Here is a 10,267-nt window from a genome sequence, read left to right as displayed (position 1 = left end):
TTATAGGCTGAAACATTAGCAGCCTAATGGGTGAGGAGTGCACAGTGTGATTTCCATTGCAATACTAAACTATCACATGGCTTTATAATGGTATTTGAAGGAGAATTTTGAGAATAACCCTTCCCCTGGCCCCCAGTGCCAACACACACACATTAAGCACCATAAATCATGTCTAAAAAAGGTGTTGTTCAGAATACAGGAATTTGTAAGCTATTGAGTATACTCCAGACCATTTATGCATATGGCTACCTTGATCACAATTTTTCTTTCTGATCAACTTTTTTTAACTCGAGACAATTCTATGAATTGTGGAAGCATCAAGATTTTCAAGTTCTGAGTCAAGTCTAAGTGTTCCAGCCAAAATAGAAGTTGGTAATCCTGTTTGTTTAATCATAAAAGGTCTATCTATAGCTATAGGGAATCTAAAGAAAGCTCCAATAATTTTTATTCTCTATTTTTTCCATTTATCATCAGAATAAAAAGTTAGTTGGAGTATATATTATTTAATATGATTCTCTATGGGTCTGGCTTAACTAGGTATCAATTGATTGCATACAAATTGAGAACAATGAATATTTATTCATTAGCTGTTGTATGTATATTCCAAACTTGGTAATGTATTACAATGGACTGAATTGTATTCATTCCTTTCGACCCCAACTCAATTCACTTGGGGAAGCCCTAACTCCCAGTGTGACTATACTTGACAATAGAACTTTTAGGAGGTAATTACCACTAAATGAGGTCATAAGAGTAGCATTCTGATCTGAAAATATTTGTGGCCTTATAAGAAGAAGCAGAGAGAAATTCTCTCCCCACAGCATAATGACACAGCCAGAAAATGGCCATCTGTGAACTAGGAAGAGAAAGAATCCTCACTAGAGCTTAACCCTGCTAGCACTGTGATCTCAAATTTCCAGCCTCCATAATTGTAAGAAAATAAGCTTCTGTTGTTTATGCTGCCCTGTCTATGGTATTTTGCTATGACAGCCCAAGATGATTACATGATACATGTGGGGAACAAAGAAATTAGCCTCCACTTTCCAAGATGACATTAAGGGATAAATTTATATACCCTCTTAGAAAATACTAAATTCCTCAACTGATGTGATACTTTAGCATTAGCATTTTATAATCAAATAACATGTAATAAAGTAATGATAATAAACGTACAATCCCAAATGTAGTTTATGAAGTATTATAAAGAGAATTTTGGATTTCTAGTCAAAATCTTTCTATCTGTATCCATACCCCCTATAAATGTAAGAATATGGCCACACTGTTTAAATATTTTGAACCTCTTGTTAGTAACCTATGAGACAGATAATGGTAATTTTTGTTATGCCTAACCTATACTTTAGTGAGGCTAAAGTTCAAAGACTTAGTGCTTGCAGATTTGCTTTTTTTAAGTTTCTTGAAATAGGTAGAATTCTAATATGTTCCCAAAGATTTCCTACCCCTGATGTATACATGCTCTAAATAATCCTCAGGACTATGATATAATGGATTTTATTTTGTGATTTATTTATACTATTGGCACAACTGACTGGATATTATTCAGTTAGGCCTATCCTAATCACATAAGCCCTTTGAAAGCAGAGTTTTCTCCCGCTGCCAGTGGAAGAGGAAGTCAGAGAGTTGAAGTACATGAAGGATTCTATTTAGTGAAGATGGAGGAGTCTGCATAGCAAGGAAGCAGGGCCTCAGTCCTACAATCACAAGGAACAGATTTCTGGCAAGAGCTAGAGTGAGCTTGGAAGCAAATTTTTCCCTAGGGCCTCAAGATGAGAACTCAGTCTGGCCAATATTTTGATTTCAATCTTATGATAAACTGAAGAGAGAACTAGTCATGCTATATGCATGAGTCTGACTTACAAACTGTGAAGTAAGAAATGGTGGCTTTTGAAAAGTTTATGATAACTTGCTATATAGCAATAGAAATCAGAATCAGTTCCATAAAAAAATGAAAGCAAAGCCTATTATTACTAGAAAAACTGTAGCGTAGTACATTCGTAGTAAATGCAAAAGGTAATTATAAATAGGAAAAATCTGGGAGGATCTCATAAAGAAGATGATGAGTGAATCATTTATTTTTAAATATGGATTATATTCATTTCTCTAGCCAGCTAGTTATGTTTTATATATGCAAAATCAAAAATGCCAGTGGAGGGGATATTGTGACCATCTCAAAGAGTCAAAAAGATGATGGAAAATTTGAATATTAGAATAAGTAGGGCTGTGTTATTGCAGAGAATAATGCCGGTAAAAGCAATTTCTGGCTAAATTTGGGGGAATATATATTGATATATTTAGATGCTCATTAAAAATTTTGGATTTTTAAGGCAGAAAACTAAAGATATGGGGACAACGAAGGAAATGTTGTAGCAATAGAGTTAACAATATTGTCTCAGTAATTAATTATATTATGTGATTGAGAAGGAAGAACTGATTGGGAATACTTATTGTATCTACCCCTATTTTCAGTCTTTCTGTATCTGATATGCTATGGTGGCCATTACAGAAATCGGAATGTCAGGTAGAGTACAAGTATATAGTCAGGGAAGGGAAGACTAATTGCTATAAAAAATAGAATCAGGGCAGCCCAGGTGGCTCAGCGCCTTAGCGTCACCTTCAGCCCAGGGCGTGATCCTAGAGACCCGAGATCAAGTCCCACGTTGGGCTCCCTACATGGAACCTGCTTCACCCTCTGCCTGTGTCTCTGCCTCTCTCTCTCTCTCTCTCTGTGTCTCTCATGAATAAATAAATAAAACCTTTAAAAAAATAGAATCGCAAAAATCTCAGTGATTAATATTGATGAATCGTATTTCTGACTCATATAACAAAACAATCCTGGAAATTTGGGGTGACTTTATATGCTCTGACTCAAGGATACAGGTTTTTTTCATCTTGCAGCTACTTCATCCCTAAGGTCTAAGAGATGTCTGTTGGATTCTATCCCTCTAGCTCACAAAGTGAGACACTGAGAACTGAAAGTCAGGTGGGAGTTTTTAAATGCACCAAACTTAGAAGTGGTATATATCTTTCACCTAGAGCCCATTGGACAAGATTCGTTCACATGGCCATGTATAACTGCAAATGATGCTAGGAAGTGCAATCTTGCTGTTTCCAAGAAGAAAAAGAAACACATTTTTGGAAAGCGATTGAAAATTTTACAAAAAGAAAGATAATAGAAGTAGTTTTATTTTGAAAATGTGGATAATGAGTGACCTACTGCAGTATAACTAGTAGAAAACAAGAAATTGGAAGTATTGTCCTGGAAATACTAGGTATATAAATCATAACTAAGTAGAAGAGCATACTCTTCTTTGTTCATTTTGTAAAATTATAATGAGCATTTGAAATTTTGTCTAGTTTTTAAATAGTGTAAAAATGTGAAATAATTGGAAACAAATCTAACCATCTGAAAAGGGCAAATATATGCTTTTTCCTTCAGATGTTCTTACATTTAATAAAAGTTCTGGGCAGCCCAAGTGGCTCAGTGGTTTAGTGCCGCCTTCAGCCCAGGGTGTGATCCTGGAGACCTGGGATCAAATCCCACATCGGGCTTCCTGGATGGAGCCTGCTTCTCCCTCTGCCTGTGTCTCTGCCTCTCTCTCTTTCTGGGTATCTCATGAGTAAATAAATAAAATCTTTAAAAAATAAAAAAAAAAGTGAAGGTTTAAAAAAAAAAAAGTTCCAGCATTATTGAATAATAAGTTTAAAGGTTATGCAGATTAAGACCAGTTTTCACATGGTTGTTCCATGGTTCAGATTTTCACAGGATAAAGGATATAACCAATTTTATATGTGATCTGTTTTATGTAATAATATTACTTTTGCAGTTGACTCTTCTGTGCCTCTGATTATAGCTACAGCATGTCAAGATGTGTAGTCACTAATTCAAGCAATTTAGCTAAGCATTCCTAATCAGCTAGCCAAATGCAAAAATTCTGAACACTTACAGCACATTGTATAGCCTCATCCAAAGAAAATACAAAATTAAAAATGTGTTAATTTTTATCTGAAATAGTTGGGAGACAGACTCAATTCTTTATATCTAAGATATGTATAGGTTAGCCTTGAAGCAAAACTTCATGTATTCCGAACTTTCTTTGTGAAAGTTCTTTCTTATTTTATTTTTAACTAAAAGATGGATCTTGGGACGTCTGGGTGGCTCAGTGGTTGAGTGCCTGCCTCAAGCCCAGGTCGTGATCCTGGAGCCCCAGGATCAAGTCTCACATCGGGCTCCCTGCAGGGAGCCTGCTTCTCCCTCTGCCTATGTCTCTGGTTCTCTCTCTCTCTCTCTCTCTCTCTCTGTCTCTGTGTGTGTATCTTTCATGAATAAATAAAATCTTAAAAAAAAAAAAGATGGATCTCCCTGATGGTCCTCTTAAGTGTATCATGTTTTTCTCTTACCAACTCCCATAGTGACTTCTAGGTTATTGTTCTACCATCCTCTCTCTTCATGCCATCAGACTATACTAATAATTATATATTCTTGGTGTGGTCACCCACATATTAATTTCCTTGAAACCCACCTCAACCTCTCAATTCCTTGAAAATATTGGTGCCTGGTACACTAATGCTTTTTCCAACACTAATGTCAAAATATTTGGTGACTCAAAGTTTCATGAAGATGATCTTTCCATCATTCTGGCCTCTCAATTCTTTAGTCACTTCTCCTCTATGATCCACAATCTACCTTAGTCACCCACTTCCCCAGACCTTGTCATCAGTAGCAACTTCCTCATTTACAATCTCAATTTCAAGCATTGCCATTTTTGACTCCTATTGTTATAGTTTGTGTCCCATAGGTAACGACTCTGAGATAGAGATTAGCATGAGGAGATTAATAAGAATGCTCTTGAGATCAAAAACTGCAAAAGAAAAGTTAAGAAGGGGATCCCTGGGTGGCTCAGCGGTTTGGTGCCTGCCTTCAGCTCAGGGTATGATCCTGGAGTCCTAGGATCAAAGCCCACATCAAGCTTCCTTCATGGAGCCTGCTTCTCCTCTGTCTGTGTCTCTGCCCGCCCCCCTCTGTGTCTCTCCTGAATAAATAAATAAAATCTTAAAAAAAAAAGTTAAGAAAATAGGACTAGAGCAGAAATGATTAGGTGTAGTATAGTCATAAGAGAACACTTAGGTGTTCTTTCAGATTTGCGTCATTTGAGGGTAGAGTCATTGGACATGGGCTTCTCTAGGTGGAGGCATAACTTCTGGTGAGGGTCTCTACAGCTGAGCATTTCCTGAAATGGCTGATAGATTGCCTGAGGATTCTTCTGAACATACTCTCAGAAGCTGACGGCCTTGTTTCTTGAAAAATGATGAGTCGTCATGACAGCATCCAAAACAGTAAACATGTGCTTTACTCAAATTAACTTATTTATATAAATTCTGGGACCAGCTTGTCCTTCAGGATTCTTGTGGGCCTTGCTTAGACCACCTGAAAGAGGAAGGTTAATAGCTCTAGCACTCTCTGCTGAAGCTGGTCTCAGAGTGAAAACTAGATTTTCTTAAGCCTCAGCTAACAAGTTTGGTGATCTTTGTGGCTTATCTGGTAACTTGATCATACTCTCATTCCTAAGGATTCTGAGCCCCTGATCACTATGCCATTTTCAGACAATGTTGTTGTCATTGTCCACTTTCCATCAAAATGTATAAAGAGAGTATGAAGAAATGTCAAATGGCAAACATACTCCTTGCTAGTCACACATGCAATAATATCCTACTTACTCTGGACAATCAAGATTATTATCCTTCTGTCAAGATGAAGACACCTCTTCTTGCCTTCCAGGTCTTTCACTCAAAGAGTTCAAAGTGTTCAGGCAGCAGCTGCAGCTTATAGCTCAAAGGAACTCTTGATTTATCCACTAATGAAAGTGTTGTCCCTATAGGAACCAAAAGCTCTAAACATGCAAAGCCCAGAGTTGCTATCTAAGAAAAAAAAAAAAAACAAAAAACTAAGCAAGGTCACTCTTGTTTATGCTACTTGGTTTTCAGACGTATGTGTTCTAACTAGTGGGTCAAAGCACTATTTAACCTTCTTTGATTCACGCTGTATCCAAGGTCTTGTAAAATCCTAGCAACTTGCCTTATCCTTGCAAAATGTCATCTTCAAGCTAGTGCTTCAATGATGCCTTCAAGAGAATACTCAATTTTCTATCAGACCAAAAGCATCTGGGTAGTGGGGTCTGTCATCAGCCTATGTCCACACCTCTTTTGCTGTAGGGTGGGTCCCTTGATCTCACGAGATAGTAGGTGAGATCCGTGGGGGTAAATTGTGAACACTTCATAGTTATAAAAATGTGGTACTTGCTCAGGTCTTACATGAAAGAAAGACAAACCCACTTACAGAAAATGTGTGTATTTATGCCAAGAGAAATTGCTGGACTTTTAGAGTCGAGTGGACCTAATACAGCTAACTCACCACAGAGTGCCTGGGTAGTCTCATCAAAGGATGGAAATATATTGGAGACTTGATATCATTCCCTGTTGATTATAGGTTGTATATTAAGCGGTGGCAGTAGCTAGATTAGACTTGATAAGAGTTCACAGACTTTATCCCTGCTAACATATCTACTAACATACCTGGAATGTCTGTTGTGTCTGGAATGTCTGTTGAGAGATGTAGCTTGAGGAAAGCAGCAAAATCATTTCATATACCATGCTGTTGCATTTTGTGGCCATAAACACGAGATATAAGAGACCTTCACACTTTTGGTCCTCTCCTATAAGACCATTCACATACCTCTACTCCAGACCCCCTTGTCTATAATCTTCTACTTTTTGTCGTTACTTATCCCTGATGACTTGTGAAAACGTTTGCCACTGCCCTCAAGTCTTCACATTTTCTAAACTCAGACTGTCTTTTTTTTAAAGACTGCTTGTCTTTTCAAACAAAGTAGATAACTGGTTCAATAACTAAAGTTCTGCACAATTGCTATAATTTTTCTCTCCCCAAATTTTTTTCAAGGTGTTGCCTCAACAGTTTGCAAAAGAGTTGGCCACCATATTTTTTAGCTTGAATCTCCAATACAAAGTCATGAGTCTATGAAATAAGCTTAAGTTTTTCTTCCTCATAATCATTAGGGATCCCCAATATGAGCATAGGAGTGAGCTGAGGGAGAGGCACTTTGGAAACTGTTGCAGCATTCTGTGCCCCCTGATTGTGCTTCTGTTCATCCTCAGTAGTTCTTCCTTCTTTCAGTGGGCTATGTCATCTCCCTACAGTCATACTTCTATTACATAAAGTCTTCCAGGTTGTATATTCCAAGTTGCAGACCTGCATCACATCCCAGATCTGCTGAAGGTCCTTGCTTGGCTTGCTACCCAAACTGGCAGCCTTTCTATCTATTTATCTAAATCATCTTTTTAAAAATCTTTTTATCTATTTATCTAAATCATCTATTATATGAGAAGGAGAAATAGTCCAAGTTTTCCAGGGGATCTATTGTGAAGAATAAAACCGGAAATGGTTTACCAGGACTGTCTTTCATGGTGCTTCCTCCTTTGCATGGAGAGTTAATGTACCAATACTTTGACCCGTATGTTTGAAATGCTAACTTGGTATGACAGCAACCACTAGACTCATAAAAATGCTATTGATATGTCAGTCATCTGAACTTTTTTAGGGTTTTACCTCTACTCTTGATAGCATATTAAGCTTGGCAAGCTAGATAATGTTTTAGCCACTTGGAAGAACCACTTTGTGTACCTTTAATTTGATTTTCATGTCATCAATATGATAAGGCAATGCGATATTATCATGGATGTTAAGATTTTCTGGATGTTGTCAGGCTTCATTGTAACAAAGGTAGGCAAATTAGCACATACCTAGGATCATAAATGTGTATAGTTGTCTATTCCATGTGAATATGAACAGTTTCTGACACTCTTTGCAGATAGAGATAGAAAATAATGTATACACCCATTCAAAAGTGACATATTTGTACCATAGATTGCATAAATCTGATCTAGTAGAGAAGCCACATCTGGCCCCATAGCAGCAATTGGAGTCAGTACTCATCATTCATGATGGTCCATTGTTATCCTCTAGGCTCTGCTTATCTGCCTAGTATGGGAGGCAGACAAGTAAATTAAATAAAGATTTGATGGGAACCAATACTTCTGTCTCTTTAAGGTCTTTAGGATCAGCACTTCTGTTACCCACCTACTAACTACCAAGTATGTCTATTCCAGTTATACATTCAGAATCTTGGGAAATTACAACCTTGGGCAAATTATATGCATCTTAAACAGTAGATAGGTTACGGAAGCAGTGGTCTACTGTTAGTAAAACCTGGGACAGGATTCCTTTTATTATTCATATCTTCTATGATTTCTCTCTGACAGGGAGGCACAAATACTTTGATTTTTGGACTCTGTGTCTAAATGTTGAAATGTTTTTGGACATTTCTCTTTTCTTATCACTTGAGTAAATGGCTCTTTATGGAAGGGTAGGGGGCATCATTTTAGCATCTCCAATTGTGTTGTGCCTTCTATCCAGATGAAGCACTGACATATAGCTTCAAATTCATAGGGAAACTATCATCCTCCTCACTACTGATGAACTCAATTCTTAATGGCAACTTTTCCCACCAACCCTGCATTATAGAGGGGAGCTAACAATAAATTTCTAAGTGATGCTGGTGGTACTCCTACCATGGGCTTCCTTATTGTTTTGGTAAATTATGTATTTTCCAGGCCCTCCTGTGGAATAGAGTCCTCTGGTGGGTTTTCCAGCCTTATATAGTACCTATGGTTAGACAAGCCCTCTTTTCTAAGTCTTCTAATCCTTTCTTTTACTATTTGCTATGGCTGTCTGGAATGTCTACCTCACTTTGTATGCATTGTTGCTTTTTCCATAATTCCAGTAGAGTATGCCATCTCCTGAGGTCTTTGCCAGGGTGTATAGGCCTATATAATCTGGATGGTGCCCTCCAAATCAACAAAGTATTGTTTATCAAACCCACTGTAATTATTCTAGCCCCTTCAGAAGCTACCCTCATATATACTTCCTTGGCTCCTGTTAATATATGCTAGCTGAGTCTTGTAGTTCCTTTGGGGATGTAGTCTCTCTTTTATCTCTAATCAGACCCAGCCTGCCTTTGGACAGATTATGTTGGCCAGATTATGAACCCTTATTATTGACCTATGGCCAGTAGGCAGATCTTCAGAAGAAGTAATGTTGTCTAAGTGGGGAAGGATGTACATTGTCTTCAAGGAAAGGAGAGTGTTAGTCCTCATAGAGAGTAATAGGCTATTTCCACAGACTCAGGGAGTTTAAGAGATCTGGAAATTAGGATTTATTTTGGGGGGGGAGGTGATGGGATTCATTGAGATGTGTCTGCTTTATATATCAGGGGTTCAATCTTTCCCAATCTAGGTCTTGCTTAAGAGTTCAACTTGGGAGCTTGGTATTTTTTTGCGATTAAGTCCTGGGCTTGATCGTAAGCTATATCCACCTTTTCACTACAAAAGATGAGAGAATTTTTGATGTTACTAAAGAGGCCTTCTAGAATTTTAGGCCTAGATTTCAGTTGTGGTGCAGTCAGCTATTTCTTATCTTTACTCCAAAGCATCAAGCAAACTCAACCAATAGCCACCGAATATATTATTATCTGTATAGTTACTTTCTCTGCTGTTTTTCTAGTCTGATACCTGCTAATGCATTCCCTTTCAACAATTTACCATTTTAATTTACCACTGGTGAAAGCTTTAACAACGGAACCATCCGCTAGAAACAAGGTTTCTCTCTGTTTCATCTACCACCAATGATCGGGCCCCTATTAATATCTAGGTGGCAGGTGATGCAATTCTTATATCCTATTCCAGCATCTACTTTCTTGGCCCAATTCCAATATCCACTTTTGTACATTGTGTTCCCCAGGAATCAGACTCTGAGCTGGTGGTTAGCATGCAGGAGGTCTATTAGTGGGTAGTCTTGAAAATAACACAACAAAACAGAAACACCTGTAGAAGGGGGAAAAAGTAAGTAGGACTGGGCAGAAGGAAAAAGCAAGCTGTCAGGTAATCTCAAGGGATACCTCGAAAGATTCTTTAGGAATATCTGAATATTGAATGAGTGATCAGAGCTGTCTCACATTGGGGCAAGAGACTCGGCCCTTTATATTTGCTTATTAGCAAATAATAAGCAAATATATTAGCTGGGCTAATAAATCTGTTAGATTAGAGTCTTATTAGCTGGGCTAATAATAATAAATCTGTTATTCCCAAAAGGTAATCTGTGTGGTGCATCATAAGGTCT

General features: G+C 37.8%; 1 long non-coding RNA gene across 1 annotated transcript in view; it reads left to right on the top strand.

The window, feature by feature from the left end:
- The first annotated feature begins 774 nt into the window (after nucleotides 1-774).
- The window catches only part of LOC118354260 (uncharacterized), a 151,054-nt gene continuing 141,561 nt past the window's right edge, over nucleotides 775-10,267 (top strand). The window contains exon 1 of the long non-coding RNA XR_007409969.1: nucleotides 775-931. This is a non-coding gene — a long non-coding RNA (uncharacterized LOC118354260). The remainder of the gene's footprint in view (nucleotides 932-10,267) is intronic.

This window comes from Canis lupus, chromosome 3 (genome assembly GCF_003254725.2).
Source record: "Canis lupus dingo isolate Sandy chromosome 3, ASM325472v2, whole genome shotgun sequence".
Taxonomy (NCBI): Eukaryota; Metazoa; Chordata; class Mammalia; order Carnivora; family Canidae; genus Canis; species Canis lupus.
This window is presented reverse-complemented; position numbering and strand designations above follow the sequence as displayed.